The sequence below is a fragment of the Somniosus microcephalus genome, chromosome 28, assembly GCF_052327205.1.
Source record: "Somniosus microcephalus isolate GS21.2 chromosome 28, FLI_Smic_1.0, whole genome shotgun sequence".
NCBI lineage: Eukaryota > Metazoa > Chordata > Chondrichthyes > Squaliformes > Somniosidae > Somniosus > Somniosus microcephalus.
In genome coordinates, this window is record NC_141014.1 from 40,072,772 (window position 1) to 40,092,350 (window position 19,579).

The window sequence follows — 19,579 nt, forward strand, 5'->3', positions numbered from 1 at the left end:
AGAGAGGGGGTAATTGGAGGGCCGGCGGGGGGTGGGGGTAATTAGCTGGCCCGAGCCAGAGGGGGTGGGGTAAGTGTCTGGGGTTAAGGGTAATGGGTGGGTGCAGTGGGGTAATGGGGAGGGGGGTAATGGGGAGGAGGGGGTAATGGGGGGGCGGAGGTAACGGGGGGGAGGGGGCGGGGCAACGGGGAGGGGGGGGCGGGGGCAACGGGGAGGGGGGGGCGGGGGCAACGGGGGGGGGCGGGGGCAACGGGGAGGGGGCAACGGGGAGGGGGCAACGGGGAGGGGGCAGGGGGCAACGGGGAGGGGGGAGGGGGCAACGGGGAGGGGGGGAGGGGGCAACGGGGAGGGGGGGAGGGGGCAACGGGGAGGGGGGGAGGGGGCAACGGGGAGGGGGGAGGGGGCAACGGGGAGGGGCAACGGGGAGGGGGGAGGGGGCAACGGGGAGGGGGGAGGGGGCAACGGGGAGGGGGACGGGGGCAACGGGGAGGGGGACGGGGGCAACGGGGAGGGGGGGCGGGGGCAACGGGGAGGGGGGGCGGGGGCAACGGGGAGGGGGGGCGGGGCAACGGGAGGGGGGGCGGGGGCAACGGGAGGAGGGAGGGGGGCGGGGGGGCGGGGGCAACGGGGAGGGGGGAGGGGGGGGCGGGGGCAACGGGGAGGGGGGAGGGGGGACGGGGGCAACGGGAGGGGGGGCGGGGCATAACGGGGAGGGGGGAGGGGGCAACGGGGAGGGGGGGCGGGGGCAACGGGGAGGGGGGGCGGGGGCAACGGGGAGGGGGGAGCGGGGGCAACGGGGAGGGGGGAGGGGGGGCGGGGGCAACGGGGAGGGGGGGAGAGGGCAACGGGGAGGGGGGAGGGGGCAACGGGGAGGGGGGGAGGGGGCAACGGGGAGGGGGGGAGGGGGCAACGGGGAGGGGGGGAGGGGGCAACGGGGAGGGGGCAACGGGGAGGGGGGGGCGGGGAGGGGGGGGGCGGGGAGGGGGCAACGGGGAGGGGGAGGCGGGGGCAACGGGGTGGGGGGGCGGGGGCAACGGGGAGGGGGGAGGGGGGCAACGGGGAGGGGGGAAACGGGGAGGGGGGCAACAGGGAGGGGGGAGGGGGCAACGGGGAGGGGGAGGGGGGGCGGGGGCAACGGGGAGGCGGGAGGGGGGGCGGGGGCAACGGGGAGGGGGAGGGGGGGCGGGGAGGGGGGGGCGGGGGCAACGGGGAGGGGGAGGGGGCAACGGGGAGGGGGCAACGGGAGGGGGGAGGGGGGGCGGGGGCAACGGGGAGGGGGAGGGGGGCGGGGGCAACGGGGAGGGGGCGGGGGCAACGGGGAGGGGGGCAACGGGGTGGGGGCAACGGGGAGGGGGGGCAACGGGGAGGGGGGGCAACGGGGAGGGGGGGCAACGGGGAGGGGGGCAACGGGGAGGGGGGGCAACGGGGAGGGGGGGGCAACGTGGAGGGGGGGCAACGTGGAGGGGGGGGCAACGGGGAGGGGGGCAACGGGGAGGGGGGGCGGGGGCAACGGGGAGGGGGGGCGGGGGCAACGGGGAGGGGGGGCGGGGGCAACGGGGAGGGGGCAACGCGGAGGGGGGCCGGGGGTCAACGGGGCAGGGGTCAACGGGGGAGGGGGGCGGGGGTCAACGGGGAGGAGGGGGGCGGGGGTCAACGGGAGGAGGGGGGCAGGGGTCAACGGGAGGAGGGGGGGCGGGGGGCAACGGGGGGGCGGGGGTCAACGGGGAGCGGGGGTCAACGGGGAGGAGGGGGGGCGGGGGTCAACGGGGAGGAGGGGGGGCGGGGGTCAACGGGAGGAGGGGGGTCAACAGGGAGGAGGGGGGGCGGGGGTCAACGGGGAGGAGGGGGGGCGGGGGTCAACGGGGAGGAGGAGGGCGGGGGTCAACGGGGAGGAGGGGGTCGGGGGTCAACGGGGAGGAGGGGGGGCGGGGGTCAACGGGGAGGAGGGGGGGCGGGGGTCAACGGGGAGGAGGGGGGGCGGGGGTCAACGGGGAGGGGGGGCGGGGGTCAACGGGGAGGAGGGGGGCGGGGGTCAACGGGGAGGAGGGGGGGCGGGGGTCAACGGGGAGGAGGGGGGGCGGGGGTCAACGGGGAGGAGGGGGGGCGGGGGTCAACGGGGAGGAGGGGGGGCGGGGGTCAACGGGGAGGAGGGGGGGCGGGGGTCAACGGGGAGGAGGGGGGGCGGGGGTCAACGGGAGGAGGGGGGCGGGGGTCAACGGGGAGGAGGGGGGGCGGGGGTCAACGGGGAGGAGGGGGGGCGGGGATCAACGGGGAGGAGGGGGGCGGGGGTCAACGGGGAGGGGGGGCGGGGGTCAACGGGGAGTTGGGGGGGCGGGGGTCAACGGGGAGGAGGGGGGGCGGGGGTCAACGGGGAGGAGGGGGGGCGGGGGTCAACGGGGAGGAGGGGGGCGGGGGTCAACGTGGAGGAGGGGGGGCGGGGGTCAACGGGGAGGAGGGGGGGCGGGGGTCAACGGGGAGGAGGGGGGGCGGGGGTCAACGGGGAGGCCAACGGGGAGGAGGGGGGGCGGGGGTCAACAGGGAGGAGGGGGGCGGGGGTCAACGGGGAGGAGGGGGGGCGGGGGTCAACGGGGAGGAGGGGGGGCGGGGGTCAACGGGAGGAGGGGGTCAACGGGGAGGAGGGGGGTCAACGGGGGGGTCAACGGGGAGGAGGGGGGTCAACGGGGAGGAGGGGGGTCAACGGGGAGGAGGGGGGTCAACGGGGAGGAGGGGGGTCAACGGGGAGGAGGGGGGGCGGGGGTCAACGGGGAGGAGGGGGGGCGGGGGTCAACGGGGAGGAGGGGGGGCGGGGGTCAACGGGGAGGATGGGGGGCGGGGGTCAACGGGGAGGAGGGGGGGCGGGGGTCAACGGGGAGGAGGGGGTCAACGGGGAGGAGGGGGTCAACGGGCAGCGGGGGTCAACGGGGAGGAGGGGGTCAACGGGGAGGAGGGGGTCAACGGGGAGGAGGGGGTCAACGGGGAGGAGGGGGGGCGGGGGTCAACGGGGAGGAGGGGGGGCGGGGGTCAACGGGGAGGAGGGGGGGCGGGGGTCAACGGGGAGGAGGGGAGGGGGGGCGGGGGTTAACGGGGAGGAGGGGGTCAACGGGGAGGAGGGGGGGCGGGGGTCAACGGGGAGGAGGGGGGGCGGGGGTCAACGGGGAGGAGGGGGTCAACGGGGAGGAGGGGGGGGGCGGGGGTCAACGGGAAGGAGGGGGGCGGGGGTCAACGGGGAGAGGGGGGGCGGGGGTCAACGGGGAGGAGGTGGGGCGGGGGGTCAACGGTGAGGAGGGGGGGGCGGGGGTAATTGAGAGTGGGTGGGGTTTTGGGGGGGCTCAGGTAATGGGGTGATTGGGGTAACGTCGTGAGGGTAATGGAGAGGGGTAATTGGGAGGTGGGGGTATTTGAGGGGGGTAATTGAGGGGAGGTAGAGGTTTTGGGGAGCTAGGGTAATGGGGTGTGAGGTCATTGTCCGGGAGGGGGGTATTTGAAGGGGGTAATGGAGGGGGTGGGGGTAATGGAGGGGGTGGGGTTTTGGGGGTGGGTGTAATGAAGGGGAGGGGGGTAATGTAGGGGGTGGGGTTTTGGGGGTGGGGTAATTGTCCAATTACGGCCTCCCCCGGCCCCTCCCCCCACAAACTCCTCACAAACTCACCGCAAACCCCCGGGGCTCCGCTCCGCAGAATCTTCGGGAACTCCCGCTTATCCCATCCGCTCCCGGATTTTTTTCCCCTTCTCGCGATCCCACTGTTTTTTTTCTCTCCTTTTCCCTTCCCCCCCTCCTCAGGGATTTTCGCTCCTCGCTCCGCGGGAGGGAATTCGCGCAGAAACTTTCTCGCCGAGCATCACAACACAACTCCGCCGCCGAGCCACGCCCCTCTCCCCCTGCCATTGGCTGCCGGCTCGCCGCCCTCCCCAGCCCCTTTCACACCCCATTGGTTCACTGCAACGTCCGTCAAGCTGAACCGCTCGTTCTATTGGTCAGAGTCCACGTCGATCAAACATCCCCGCCCACTCTGGCACTCGATTGGGTACTTCAGCTGTCACTCAAATCCTCTCCCCGCCTCTCCAGCGGTCATCATTACCTCATCCGGAGTTCGACGTGCGATTGGTTGACTGTGATGTCAATCAGAGCGTTACCCGGCCAAAACGCCCCTTCTCTTTGCCATATCATTGGCTGGCGGAAATGTCAATCAGATGTCGCCCGCTGCCTCCTGCGTGCTTTCTTTTCGACGTCCTCTGATTGGCTGGCTCTGCCATTACCTCATCCGATGGCAGCGAGCCGATAGGATGAGGCGGCCGTCGATCAAAGGTGTAAATAACCCGCCCCCCCGGCCTGACGAGAAGGCTTGACGGCTATTGGCTCGCTGACCTTGGGCCGCCAATGGAACGGTGGTCGCGGATAGGCTGAGTCGGACGTCAATCACAGGAGGGGGCCCGCCCACGTGGGTGCCCCTCTCTGCGATTGGCTGGTGCTTGCTTGGCCTCAGGACCCTGTCCTGGCAGCAGGCTGCTGCGAAGTGGATGCCTCAGAGGGGGAAACAATTACAGAGCAGGAGCCCAGCAGAGGGCAGCGGATATTAGAAGTTTACATGGAACATCTTAATCTATAACACAAATTGAAAAATCACCTTAATGCTCTTTAAGATCAATGCGTTGTGTCCCAGCTCAGTGAGCTGGCAAAAGCAATGCAGGAGGCAGGATATTGTAAATTAATCTTAATAGAAAGACATGGATTTAATGTTGTGCCTTTCACAACCACTTGAGAGGGCAGGCTAAACGTCTCATCCAAAAGACGGCACCTCCGACAGTGCAGCGCTCCCTCAGTACTGCCCCTTCGACAGTGCAGCACTCCCTCAGTACTGCCCCTCCGACACTGCGGCGCTCCCTCAGTACCGCCCCTCCGACAGTGCGCTGCACCCTCAGTCCTGCCCCTCCAACAGTGCGGCACTCCCTCAGTACTGCCCCTCTGACAGTGCGGCGCTCCCTCAGTACTGCCCCTCCGACAGTGCGGCGCTCCCTCAGTACCGCCCCTCCGACAGTGTGCTGCTCCCTCAGCACTGACCCTCCGACAGTGCGGCACTCCCTCAGTACTGCCCCTCCGACAGTGCGGCGCTCCCTCAGTACTGACCCTCCAACAGTGCGGCGCTCCCTCAGTACTGCCCCTCCGACAGTGCGGCGCTCCCTCCGTACTGCCCCTCCGACAGTGCAGCGCTCCCTCAGTACTGCCCCTCCCACAGTGCGGCGCTCCCTCAGTACTGCCCTTCCGACAGTGCGGCGCTCCCTCAGTACTGCCCCTCCGACAGTGCGGCGCTCCCTCAGTACCGCCCCTCCGACAGTGCGCTGCTCCCTCAGTACCGCCCCTCCGACAGTGCGGCGCTCCCTCAGTACTGCCCCTCCGACAGTGCAGCGCTCACTCAGTACTGCCCCTACGACAGTGCGGCACTCCCTCAGTACTGCCCCTCCGACAGGGCAGCACTCCGTCAGTACTGCCCCTCCAACAGTGCAGCGCTCACTCAGTACTGCCCCTCTGACAGTGCGGCACTCCCTCAGTACCGCCCCTCCGACAGTGCGGCGCTCCCTCAGTACCGCCCCTCCGACAGTGCGCTGCTCCCTCAGTACCGCCCCTCTGACAGTGCAGCGCTCCCTCAGTACTGCCCCTCCGACAGTGCAGCGCTCACTCAGTACTGCCCCTCCGACAGTGCGGCACTCCCTCAGTACTGCCCCTCCGACAGGGCAGCACTCCCTCAGTACTGCCCCTCCGACAGTGCGGCGCTCCATCAGTACTTCCCCTCTGACAGTGCGGCACTCCTTCAGTACTGCCCCTCTGACAGTGCGGCGCTCCCTCAGTACTGCCCCTCCGACAGTGCGGCACTCCCTCAGTACTGCCCCTCCGACAGTGCATCGCTCCCTCAGTGCTGCCCCTCCGACAGTGCGGCGCTCCCTCAGTACTGCCCCTCCGACAGTGCGGCGCTCCCTCAGTACTGCCCCTCCGACAGTGCGGCGCTCCCTCAGTACTGCCCCTCCGACAGTGCGGCGCTCCCTCAGCACTGCACTGGAGTGTCAGACTGGATGTTTTGTGCTGAATCTCGAGTGGGACCACAAACCCACATGCTTCTGACTCAGAGGCGAGAGTGCTACCAAATGAGCCACGGCTGACACAAAGCACTTTACAACCAACTTTTGAAGTGTAGTCACTGTTGTAATCATAGAATCAGAGAATGGTTACAGCACAGAAAGAGGCCATTCGGCCCATCAAGCCCGTGCCGGCTCTCTGCAAGAGCACTTCAGCTCGTCCCACTCCACCGCCCTTTCCCCATAGCCCTGCAAATTTTTTTCTTTCAGGTACTTATCCAATTTCCTTTTGAAAGCCACGATTGAATCTGCCTCCACCACCCTCTCAGGCAGTGAATTCCAGATCCTAACCACTCGCCGCGTAAAAACGTTTTTCCTCATGTCGCCTTTGGTTATTCTGCCAATCACCTTAAATCTGTGTCCTCTGGTTCTCGACCCTTCCGCCAATGGGAGCAGTTTCTCTCTATCTACTCTGTCCAGACCCCTCATGATTTTGAACACCTCTATTTCAATTTTCAATTTCAATTTTATTTGTCACATAACCAAATACAACAAGTGAAATCCAGTCAGTGAAATGCTTTTTTCTTAACGAGCCGAGCGCACCAAGCAGCAAAGGACACTTAGCTGCCTGGTACGCACGGAGCCCGCAAGGACGGCAGCCATCTTCATCAGCGCCATCACAATCGGGTCCGCTCTCGCCTCGCTCCGCCTTTCCCGCACTCCTGCCCGACAATCTTCAGCCGCCGTGGTACCGACGTCCCCGGGGCCTGCTTCTCCCTGGCTCTCCTTCCACCCGGTCCAACCTCCGAGCCTCCCGCGGTGTCCGACCTTCCAGGGCCTGCTTTTCCCGCCCTCGGTCCTCTGGCCGCCTCCCCTCCTACCGGTTCGACCTCCGAGGAGCTGCCGGCCGCCGTGCTACAGCGGGTCGTCGTGGCCTCCCTCGCTGCTTCTGCTGCCTCCCCGCCGACTCGCCGAACTCATCAGCGCCGATGCACAGCGTCTGTAGCGGGAGTGGGCCGACCGACTCAGGGAGAGCACTTACCCTGCGAACACCACTGACGCCATCTTGATCTATCAAATCTCCTCTCAACCTTCTCTGCTCCAAGGAGAACAACCCCAGCTTCTCCAGTCTATCCACGTAACTGAAGTCCCTCAGCCCTGGAATCTTTCTCGTAAATCTTTTCTGCACCCTCTCTAAGGCCTTCACATCCTTCCTAAAGAAATGTAGAAAACAATGTGACAATGACCAGATCATCTGTTTTTAGTGATGTTGTTTGAGGGATAAATATTGGCCCCAGGACACCGGGGAGAACTCCTCTGCTCTTCTTCCAATAGTGCCGTGGGAATTTAAAAGAACACACCACTCTTTTTAATGCCCTTATGACTTTTCCCCTGGGTTGCTTACAGCAGTGTCCAGGAGATTAACCTTTAATCATTGTGATCGCTTTTGAGAGAAGAGCTTCTCATTCTTAAATTATGATCGCAAAAGACATCCAGTTACTAAAACGCATGTCCAACATCTCAGTGTCCCAACAAGCTGTGTTACATCGAGTCTACAGCACAGAAACAGGCCAGTCGGCCCAACAGATTCTGCTCCACACGAGCCTCCTCTCACCGACTTCTTCATCTCACCCCATCAGCATGTCCTTCTATTCCCTTCTCCCTCATGTGTTTGTCCAGCTTCCCCTTAAATGCATCGATACTATTCTCTTCAACCACTCCCTGTGGTAGCGAGTTCCACATTCTCACCACTCTCTGGGTAAAGAAGTTTCTCCTGAATTCCCTATTGGATTTATTAGTGACTACCTTATATTTACAGCCCTGGTTTTGCTCTCCCCCACAAGTAGAAACATCTTCTCTGCGTCTACCCTATCGAACCCTTTCATTATCATAGAATCCTAGAATCGTACAGCACAGAAGGAGGCAATTCGGCCCATCGAGCCTGTGCCGGCTCTTTCGAAGAGCAATCCCGTTAGTCCCGCTCCCCCGCTCTTTCCCCATATCCCTGAAATATTTTGTCCTTCAAGTATTTATCCAATTCCCCTTTTGAAGACTACTATTGACTCTGTCTCCACCGCCCTATCAGGCAGCGCATTCCCAATCCTAACCACTCGCTGCTTAAAAAAGTTTTTCCTCATGTCACCTCTGGTTCTTTTGCCAATCACCTTAAATCTGTGTCCTCTGGTTATCTATTCCCTCCCTTCTTCCTGGAACATGAGAAACTACTACAGCAAGCCAGGCTAAGCCAGTCAGTCAGCAGTCTTAAAGAGTCATAGATTCATAGGGGAGAAATTCGGTATCGCCCCATTCGGGGCGCAATTATTGGCCGGGCGCAAAGTTTAGTGCCTGGCACTAATTATCGCCTCCGACTACAAACTTGGCTTCTATCGCCCCTGGAGGTGATTGGAGCGCTAAATCAGGCGCTACACACATGTCTTAAGGCGCTAACGCCGAGGAGTGAGGTGCTACCTCAGAGCGCTGGCGAAGCTCATGTGATGTCAGTCAGCAATGGAACACAGACACACTGGCGCCGGCCAGTTCTTAAAGGGGAGGGTCAATCTTGCTCTCCATCCACACCCTGCTCATTGCAGCCTTGAATCTCGGCCTGGAGAGACCTGTGCATCAAATCTGCTGGAAAGAACAATGGAGAGGCCCAAGGAAAGAGCTCAGAGTGCAGCCCCCATAGTCTCTTCTAAATCGATGCAAGGAAGGTCAAATCAAAATGAACCTGCAAAGTGTTGCTCAGTACCCAAAACTCCTTCACACAGTGTTGAATCTCTCCAGAACTCTCTCTCTCTCTCTCTCGCTCTCTCAGAATGCATGGTGCAAAAATGCCACCGACAAAAAAAGGCAGGAAGCGGTTGCCTTTAAGTAGCGCTCCCCCAGTCCCTTCCTGACTGCAAAACGCTCCCCTCAACCTGTCGTTGCTAGTGGCAGGCGGTAAGGCAGGGGGCGCCACTCAATATCTGGTCCGGGCCGCTACCGGGGCGTTGCCGCTCGACTTACGTCACGATCTGCGGGCGCAGGAGATTGTGGCAGTAGTGTTTAGCACCGCCGCAAAATGTCCGGTCAATTTCGCGAGCGGCGCAAACATCGCCGCGCCCAGGCGCTAGTTGCTTTGCACCGCATTAGCGCCCTCTTAAGGCGCATAATGGGAGAAGCAAACAACTGAATTTTTCCCCCATAGAGTCATAACGGCACAGAAGGAGGCCATTCAGCCTATCGAGTCCGTGCTGGCTCTCTGCAGAGCAATCCAGTCAGTCCCATTCCCCCGCTCTATCCCCGTAGCCCTGCAAGTTTATTTCCCTCAAGTGCCTATCCAGTCTCCCCTTGAAAACATTGAGTGTCTCCGCTTCCACCACTTCCGTCGGCAGCGAGTTCCAGGTCATCACCACTCGCTGTGTAAAAAAGTTTTTCCTCACATCCCCCCTGTATCTCTTGCCCAAAACCATAAATCTGTGTCTCCTAGTCCTTGTACCATCAACTAGTGGGAACAGCCTTTCCCCGTCGAGCCTATCCAAACCCGTCATAATCTTGTACACCTCTATCAAATCACCCCTCAGCCTCCTTTGCTCTAATGAAAACAAATCCAGCTTCTCCAACCTGTCCTTGTAGCCAAGATCCCCCATCCCCGGAACCATTCTGGTAAATCTCCTCTGCACCCTCTCAAGGGCCTTCACATCCTTCCTAAAGTGTGGTGACCAGAACTGGACACAATACTCCAGTTGTGGCCTAACCAGCGCTTTATAAAGGTTCAGCATAACTTCTCTACTTTTGTACTCAATACCTCTATTTATGAAGCCCAAGATCCCATATGCTTTGCTAACCACTCTCTCAATATGTCCCGCCACCTTCAGGGACCTATGCATATTAACTCCCAGGTCCCTCTGTCCCTGCACACTCTTTAAAACTGTGCCATTAAGTGTATATTGCCTCTCCCTGTTCCTTCTGCCAAAATGTATCACCTCACACTTCTCTGTATTAAATTCCTCGATCAGGTCGCCCCCTCTGTCTACTCCTTTCTAGAGAAAAGAGCCCCAGCTGTGCAGTCTTCCCTGATGGGTATAACCTCTCAGTTGCGGTATCATCCTAGTGAATCCTGTTTGCGCCTTCTCCAGTGCCTCTATCCTTCTTAGGCAGTCCCTCGGAAGCGAGGATGACTTGCTTCCACATTAAAAATGAGTTCTCAGGTGACTGATGAGTCCAATGCGGGACCTACAGTCTCTGTCACAGGTGGGGCAGACGGTGGTTGAAGGGGCGGGTGGGTGGGGTGCTTGGGTTGACGTGCGCTCCTTGCGCTGCCTGCGCTTGGCTTCCGCTTGCTCCCGGCGAAGAGACTCGAGGTGTTCGGCGCCTTCCCGGATGCTTCTCCTCCACTTTGTGCGGTCTTGGGCCAGGGATTCCCAGGTGTTGGTGGGGATGTTACACTTTTTCAAGGAGGCTTTGAGGGTGTCCTTGAAGCGTTTCCTTTGCCCACCTGGGGCTCTCTTGCCGTGCCGGAGCTCTGGGTAGAGCGCTTGTTTTGGGAGTCTCGTATCGGGCATGCGGGCGATGTGACCCGTCCATTGGAGCTGATCGAGCGTGGTCAAAACTTCGACCACGCTCGATCATAAAGTGCCTCTATATCCTGTTTATGGATGCTGTAGGTTGTTTCCTTGTGCCTGTGATTCCATTGATGGTCAGTCCCCAACCTTGTGCATTGCCGGGGCCAGGGATGTGGACACAGAACGAAGTTCCGGGGTTATCCCACAGCCCGCTCCCTGCGCACCTCCCATTTCAGGTCGCTAACTCTGATTGCACATTTTCCTGGAGGCTTTATGACATGACCTCCAACCGCCCCGCCCGGTCAAACTGCCTTTTTTGTCCCTCCATCCCCGATATTTTTATAACTAATAAACAAAAAGTGTGTCAAGGAAAATGTAAAAAAACACACCATTTTATTTTTTAATGTCCCTGTGATATTAGGGAACTTGTCAGGAAATGGTGTCCTGGTGGTTATGTCACTGGGCTAGTGGTCCCGAAGGCCCGGACTAATGATTCTTCTTGGTAGATGAGAGATCAAATCCCACCACAGCATCTGGGGAATTTCAATTCAGTTAATTAAAGAAATTGGGAATAAAAAAGCTAGTGTCAGTAATGGTGACCATGAAACTACTAGATTGTTGTAAAAACCCATCTGGTTCACTAATGTCCTACAGCAACGTGTATTTATACAGCACCATTAACGTAGTAAAACATCCCAAGGCGCTTCACAGGAGTATTATAAGAGAAATAATTTGACACCGAGCCACATAAGGAGAAATTAGGGCAGGTGACCGAAAGCTTGGTCAAAGAGGTGGGTTTTAAGGAGCGTCTTAAAGGAGGAGAGAGAGGCGGAGAGGTTTAGGGAGGGAATTCCAGAGCTTTAGGGCCCAGACAGCTGATGACACGGCCGCCAATGGTGGAGCAATTATAATCACAAGAGGTCAGAATGAGAGGAGCGCAGATATCTCGGGGGGGTTGTGGGGCTGGAGGAGATTACAGAGATGGAGAGGGGAGGGGCGAGGCCATGGAGGGATTTGAAAACCAGGATGAGAATTTTGAAATCGAGGCGTTGCTTAACCGGGAGCCAATGTAGGTCAGCGAGCACAGGGGAGATGGGTGAACGGGACTTGGTGCAAGATAGGACACGGACAGTAGTTTAGGGAAGGAAACCTGCCGTCCTTACCCGGTCTGGCCTATATGTGACTCCAGACCCACAGCAATGTGGTCGACTCTTAACTTCCCCTCTGAAATGGCCCAGCGAGCCACTCAGTTGTCAAGAAGGCGGCTCACCACCACCTTCTCGAGGGCAATTAGGGATGGGCAATAAATGCCGGCCTTGCCAGCGACGCCCACATCCGGTGAATGATTTTTTATAAAGATTTGTCTGGGGTGTTGCTGGTGGCAGTGCCCTGGGGATTAGTCTTCAACTCCTGGAGACTCCGGGGCCATTCCCGGAGGGTTGGCGACCCCACTCCCGATGGGTAAGACAGTCAGCCAGGCCGCTGGCCAGTGTCTTGGCGCATGGTGTCGGAGGACCATAGAAACTGGGTGGGGGGGGAAATAAATATCTTAAAAAATACTGGCAGAAGATAAATAAGCTGGATTCCAGAGTCTGAAGCACAAAAGGTTTGATGTTCCTCCCCCTCCTTTTGGTTGCCATGGTATTGGTTTGGTGCATTCTTCACGTTGCACTGCCAAAAGCCAGTAGGTGGCAGTCTCAGAAAGACATTGCACCCAAGGTGGAGATGCTCATTGTGAAAGATGTTGTTGGCTTTAAAGGGCAGCGTCGAGCTTGTGGCAGCTGGACTGCGGCAGCTTTAGCTGCAAGTTCTGTGAAGGAATGGTTTTACTCTGCATCAAACAAAAACAAAAACCATTCTGTTTCCCAATCCTCCTGCCTTTCTGTTGGACAACCCCCAGGGCATGATGCGCAAGGGTCTGTGTAATCAACGTTAAGTACAAGTCATTCACACTCCAGTAACATTCAACATTGCCCACCCACCCTCCCCCCCTGCTTTGGAGACAGGAGCCCTGTCACACACAGCTCTGGAATTCCCTATCTAAACCTTTCCACCTCCTTTAAGACGCTCCTTAAAACATACCTCTTTTGACCAAGTGATAAATATTGGCCAGGACACAAGGGGAGAACGCCGCTTTTCTGCGAATGGTCGCCGCGGGATCTTTTACGTCCACCTGAGAGGGCAGACGGGGCCTCGATTTAATGTCTTATCTGAAAGACAACACCTCCGACAGTGCAGCGCTTCCTCAGTACTGCCCCTCTGACAGTGCGGCGCTCCCTCAGTACTGCCCCTCCGACAGTGCGGCGCTCCCTCAGTACTGCCCCTCCGACAGTGCAGCACTCCCTCAGTACTGCCCCTCCGACAGTGCAGCACTCCCTCAGTACTGCCCCACCGACAGTCCGGCACTCCCTCAGCCCTGCCCTTCTGACAGTGCGGCGCTCCCTCAGTGCTGCCCCTCCGACAGTGCGGCACTCCCTCAGCCCTGCCTGTCCGACAGTGCAGCGCTCCCTCAGCCCTGCCACTCCGACAGTGCGGCACTCCCTCAGCCCTGCCCATCCGACAGTGCAGCACTCCCTCAGTCCTGCCCCTCTGACAGTGCGGCGCTCCCTCAGTACTGCCCCTCTGACAGTGCGGCGTTCCCTCAGTACTGTCCATCCGACAGTGCGGTGCTCCCTCAGTACTGCCCCTCCGACAGTGCGGCGCTCCCTCAGCCCTGCCCCTCTGACAGTGCGGCGCTCCCTCAGTACTGCCCCTCCGACAGTGCAGCGCTCCCTCAGTACTGCCCCTCCGACAGTGCGGCACTCCCTCAGTACTGCCCCTCCGACAGTGCGGCGCTCCCTCAGTACTGCCCCTCCGACAGTGCGGCGCTCCCTCAGTACTGCCCCTCCGACAGTGCGGCGCTCCCTCAGTACTGCCCCTCCGACAGTGCGGCGCTCCCTCAGTACTGTCCCTCCGACAGTGCGGCGCTCCCTCAGTACTGCCCCTCCGACAGTGCGGCGCTCCCTCAGTGCTGCCCCTCCGACAGTGCGGCGCTCCCTCAGTACTGCCCCTCCGACAGTGCGGCGCTCCCTCAGTACTGCACTGGAGTGTCAGCCTAGATTATGGGCTCAAGTCTGTGGAGTGGTGACTTGAACCCATGACCTTCTGACCCAGAGGCGAGAGTGCTACCCACTGAGCCACAGAGTGATGGAAACTTTAACCTTGTCTTCTCCCTCCATCGGCTCTGGTGCAGTAAAAAAAATCATAGAATCATAGAACGATACAGCCATTCTAATATCTCCTTTGTTTATCGGTGTCAAATTTTGTTTGATGATCGCTCCTGTGAAGCGCCTTGGGATGTTTTACCATTGTGATGAAATATTCCATTCACCACTGCCTGTGACTGAGATCGGTTTCAGTGTCATTTCCCTTCCCCCAGACCTCATTGTATTGTGTACTGGAATGTGCTGTATTGTATACTGGAATGTGCTGGAATGTGCTGTGTGTAGGGCTCCGCCCATACCTGGCCCCGTTTGTAAGCTAGCTTCAGTCTGGCCTCAGTCTCCAGAAGGAAGACATCTCTCTCTCTTACGTGTTACTTTCTAAGTTAATAAAAGCCTTGTTTTTGTTCTGCTAACTTCAAGTCTCGGAATTATTGAGGCACATCAACTATGTTAAAGGCGCTATATAAATACAAGTTGTTGTTGGTGATCTGGGTTCTATTTTGCTCCCGCTTAGGGGAGGGACATCTGGTCACTGAAAGGCTGTGTGTTGACAGGAGTCAAGTTTTGCCAAGATGTTAAGTACCTCAAGTGTGGCGCAGAGAGTAGGGGCTGGATTTTGCCAATGGGGGCGGGCTGGGTGCGTGTCAGGTGGTCGGCGGTTCCCGGCCCCGCCTCTGATGTGATTCGTGACAATTCGGCCGATTTTGCCCTAATTGGGCACTTGATTTCCAGCGTGTGGGAACCGCTGGCCCAATGAGCCTTTTCAAACAGAAACTCGCCTCCGATGACGTCATCTATGCAGCTGGATTTAAGGCCTGCAAGCAGCCTTGCTTCTTTTTCAGCCGTACAACTTTATGACCATTCTTCTGAGGGATTCCTTCTGCGACTATGTCCAGCACTAGACCAAAGTGTGCACCCAGATTCGATGAGGCCTCCCTCCAAGCTCTGGTGGAGGGAGCAAGAGCAAATAAGGAGGTGCTCTTCCCTTCCTCAGGGAGGAAAAAGCCTCCACAACAGATTAAAGCTGTGAGGCTACAAGTGGCCCAGGAGGCCAATGCCATCTCTATGTGCAGCAGAACCTGGCTGCAATGCCGAAAGATGTTTCATGACCTTCTCCGCACAGGAAAAGTGAGTATTGCATTCCCATCACCCTCAATCTGATCCCCATCACCTCTCCTCACCAGCACTCTGCTTTGCCAACCTTTTCCTCCACATCCCACTTGACACTGACATCCCTGCACCCTTACCCATTCCCTCTCTCTCTATGGTCACATTCACTTAACTATTCGACTATGCAGCCCTCACACTCCCTATCACTGTGATGCAATGACAACAACTTACAACACACAGGGAGGGCTCTTGGTCTTGCCACCTCACTCTATCTTTGTGTCCTTCTAAGCATCTATGTTATGGATTCTCTACACTCACTCCTTCATTCTCACTCAAACTCCACTTGTGTCCCTCATTGCAGGAAAAGAGAGCCCACAATAAGAGGGAAAGGGCGAGGACAGGAGGAGGGCCACCCTCAATAGCCCAGCTCACCAATGCAGAGGAGGCGGTCCTGGAGATTGTGAGAGTGGAGGAGGATGCGCAAGTGGGGGACGGACAGATGGGCGCATCTTCAGCAAGCCGATGGTTTGCTCGACTATGGGTCTGGTGGAAATGTGGCTGGAGTTGTAGCGCTCCTCAGCTTCGTTGGATGGGCTCCTCAATGGCGTCGTTAGTCACGTCTTCAGGGGATAGCCCTTGCCTCCAAGTAGCCATCCGAAAAGTTGGTCTGGCAGATTGACAAGCGGAGGCACACTAGACTGGCGCAGGATGAAGGAGTCATGGCAACTTCCAGGGTACTTGGCGCAAACATGCAAAATTTCCTTCTTGTGGTCACATACCAGCTGCATGTTGAGGGAGTGGAATCCCTTGCGGTTGACAAAAATACCTGGATTGTGATGGGGTGTCTTAAGGGTGTAGCAGTCAGCGCAGACTCCATGGATTTTTTATGAACATATACCCTTATTAAATAACAACAGAAAATGCTGGAAAAACTCAGCAGGCCAGGCAACATCCGTGGAGAGAAAATAGAGTCAACGTTTTGGGTCAAAACCCTTTGTCAAGACTGGAAGTGCACAGGAAATGAAATAGATTGAGAGGCCGGGCTGGGAGAGAACAAAGGAGAAGTGAAGAGACATTAAGAGGTATTCAAAACGAGACGAGATGGTGATAGGACTAGTGGAGACAAAAGACGGCTCTAGATTAGGTGTGAAATGCGCTGGCAGAATGGGAGACAGCTGCCATGTGGGAGAGAGAAAAAGAGGGGGGAAAGGGCCAAAACAAAGGAGTGGATAAAAAATATAAGTAAAAATGTAATGGGGGCCGAGGTTATGATCTGAAATTGTTGAACTCGATATTGAGTCCGGAAGGCTGTAAAGTGCCTAATCGGAGGATGAGGTGCTGTTCCTCGAGCTTACGCTGAGCTTCCGTGGAACAATGCAAGAGCCCGAGTACGGTGAGGTCCGAGTGGGAATGGAGCGGTGAATTAAAATGACAGGCGACCGGAAGCTCGGGGTCACCCTTACGGACTGAACATTTGACCCGAAACGTTGACTCTAATTTCTCTCCACGGATGTTGCCTGGCCTGCTGAGTTTTTCCAGCATTTTCTGTTGTTATTTTGGATTTCCAGCATCCGCAGTATTTTGCAATTGTATTAGTGCTTGGTTCACTGCCACACCTCTTCTAGGAATGCCCACCTTGAAGAAGTTCTGCTCTACTCTCCGACGGGATCTCCGTTTGGCTCTTCAACCTTGTTCATCTTCATGACCTCTTAATGTCTCTTCACTTCTCTTTTGTTCTCTCCCAGCCCGGCCTTTTAATCTAATTCATTTCCTATGCTCTTCCAGTCTTGACAAAGGGTTTCGACCCGAAAAGTTGACTCTATTTTCTCTCCACGGATGTTGCCTGGCCTGCTGAGTTTTTCCAGCAATTTCTGTTGTTATTTCGGATTTCCAGCATCCGCAGTATTTTGCTATCATTCCCTTATTAAAAACTGGACAGGCTGTTGGGGGGGAAGCAGTGGAAACCACTCAAGCTGAAGGTGGCTGACGTAACCAGGTTGCATTCGTATGGTAACGGACTGTCCTCAGGAACAATGGCCTGGGAGGCCCACTGCCAAGTCATGAATAACGAGGCTGGTGACTCATTGTTTCTGGAGGAGATGAGCTTGTTAAGTTAAATCGGCTGGGAGATCGAAACGAGATCTGAACCATCCAAACCTGGGAGGAGGCCTGGAAATCATTTCCCTGAGGCCATGTGTCCATTAAAACCACAGACAGCGGTCTATGTATTGGAGGGGTATATCAGAGAGCAGTTTGGATAGCTCGCGCTCTCTCCTGCCCTCCACACAACGGAATGTCAAGAGGAGCTGAGCCTTGCTCTGCCAACCGAGACGGACTTCGACTCAGACTGGGACTCGCATGCTGCAAGGCCGGTATGGAACCAGGTAGCCGAGATGTACGGGAGGAAGCTGCAAGCAAGATCAAGGGCAATTTAGGTGAGCATTGCCAAGCCTACACACCCACAAGATCACTTAGCTGTGTGAGAGGGTGCCTGTAGGTTCCTACCAAACCAGAGGGGGTTTAGCGTTGGAAGGGTCTTGCGATAGTTTAGTTCACGGGAGGGTGTTTTTAGGCCGTGGTAAGTCAGCACGGCAGGGGCTTGTTGGACTGTTTTAAACTGTACTGTTGTGTTCACACCGCTCGTACTGTCTGCGAGTGGAGTGGTTTTTGTCAACCTTAATAAACACTGTACGGGTGATCCCGAAAACGCTGTCCGTGTTCAAATCTGTCCTCAGTAATCCCTATCGTCCAGAACTTGTAGTTAAGGGGGTTTGCGTGCTCGCTACGGGCGGGGCGAAACCACTTACAATAATTGGCGATTGCGGCAGGGGCGATAGGAAATTGGCCACCGCAGAAACCGGTTACAAGGGCCACATGAGTCCAGTCAATGATGCCCTGCACCCTTGGAAAGCCTGCCAGATTGGCAAACCCAACTGCACGCGTGGTTACACTTGCTTGATCCTTAGAGAAGTTGATGTAATTGTGTGCGTTGGCAAAGAGGGCATCGGTTACCTGCGTGATGCAAGTGTGTGGGGCCGCCTGGGAAACGCCGCTGATAGAAGCATAGAAGATAGGAGCAGGAGTAGGCCATTCGGCCCCTCGAGCCTGCTCCGCCATTCAATGCGATCATGGCTGATCGTCCAAATTCAGTACCCTGTCCCTGCCTTCTCCCCATATCCCTTGATCCCTTTAGCCTTAAGAAATATATCCAACTCCTTCTTGAATATATTTAATGAATTGGCCTCAACTGTCTTCTGTGGTAGAGAATTCCACAGGTTCACCACTCTCTGGGTGAAGAAATTCCTCCTCATCTCTGTCCTAAATGGTTTACCCCTTATCTTTAGAATATATCTGCAGCTGATCCCTGGAATGAGCCTGAAGCTAAAAAGTTGAGTGCGGTGGTGACTTTGACGGCCACTGGTAAGGGGTGTCCACCTGCTCCTCTGAGCTCAAGGTCTTGCTGCAGCATTGTGCAGATGTCACCCACTACCTCTCGCGAAAGTCGGAGCCGGAAGCTGCTCAGTCATGTTGAGGTAGCTCATCCTCTGTCTGTAGAACCTGTTTGGGGGGTATCTCCTGCGCCGACGTGCTCCCATGTGCTGGCGCCTTCTGGCCTGTGCAGCTTCAGGTGGGTGAGCAGCAGCTTGGCGCTCCTGCTGTTGCTCCTGCAGTTGGTGCTGCTGTTGTTCAGGGTTCTGCTGCTGCCGCGGCTGGTCTTCGTCCAAATCTGATGTCCAGGAGGAAAGGAAATAAATGGTTCCCATGCTTCTGGTATATGCCTCCGTTGAGGAAATGCTCATTCAAGGTGGGGAGAAGGGTTTCCCAGGAGGTCACACTGGAGATGGGTGTCAGGCTCCAAACTTCCACAACAATGAGTAGGCCTGCTAAAAGTTCCCCCAGACCTGAGACAACAAAGTTCTGCCACCTGCAAATGATGATTGCTGAAAACTCCTTTTTAATGGTGGAGCTGCAGCTGTTAGTAAGCAGTCCACTTGTGAGGCCGCCAGGATTCACTGGCGTGTTCCAGAGGAGACGTGCAGGATGTGGGAAAAGTGGTAAAATCAGTAAGGCCTCTCAAAATGGGATTATAGAGGCACTTAACTGGTTGTTAAGGGCCTTAAGGGCCTATCCCACCTCTTGGAGGTGGGATGGAAATGGGGTCTGTAACCATGAATGTGGGAAAATTGCTCAGAGGCAGGATCGGAGCTGCCCGCCATTTTTTGCGATTTTACCACCTCACACGCCTCCAAACCCGCCTCCTCAGGCCTGGCAAAATCGAGTCCTAGGTGTGTCTGAGTGGTACTAAAAAGAGCTGGGCCTGAATGGGTTCCTGTCCCCAAAGGGAAGGCTGAATGGTGTTGAAGTGTAAATGACTTGTGCTTAGACATTGAATACATGGACCCGAGCACGTTATGCTCTTGGGGTTTTCCAACAGCAAGCCACCATTCCCAGTGGTACTGTAGTGTATGTACCTTTAAGAGAGAACTACTTTTACAGCTCCTGTATACTGTAGTACCGGCAGTGAAAACACCTGTATATAAGCCTTGAGCAGGCATCTGTACTGTCAGTCTTTAGACTACCCTTCTACAGTAAACACCTGTTGATTGTTAATTTACAGCCTCCGTCTAGTTATTGGAAAACATCATACTTTAA

At 57.5% G+C, this 19,579-nt stretch overlaps 2 protein-coding genes across 7 annotated transcripts in view; one reads left to right on the forward strand and one right to left on the reverse strand.

The window, feature by feature from the left end:
- The window catches only part of LOC147099635 (trinucleotide repeat-containing gene 6B protein-like), a 199,804-nt gene extending 195,936 nt beyond the window's left edge, over window positions 1-3,868 (reverse strand). For all 6 annotated transcript variants that reach the window (XM_085969901.1, XM_085969898.1, XM_085969900.1 and 3 more), the window contains exon 1: window positions 3,650-3,868. The gene's annotated coding sequence lies outside the window, so the exon portion shown is untranslated. The remainder of the gene's footprint in view (window positions 1-3,649) is intronic.
- The window catches only part of LOC147099636 (uncharacterized), a 41,854-nt gene that overhangs the window by 10,788 nt on the left and 11,487 nt on the right, over window positions 1-19,579 (forward strand). The window lies entirely within an intron of this gene.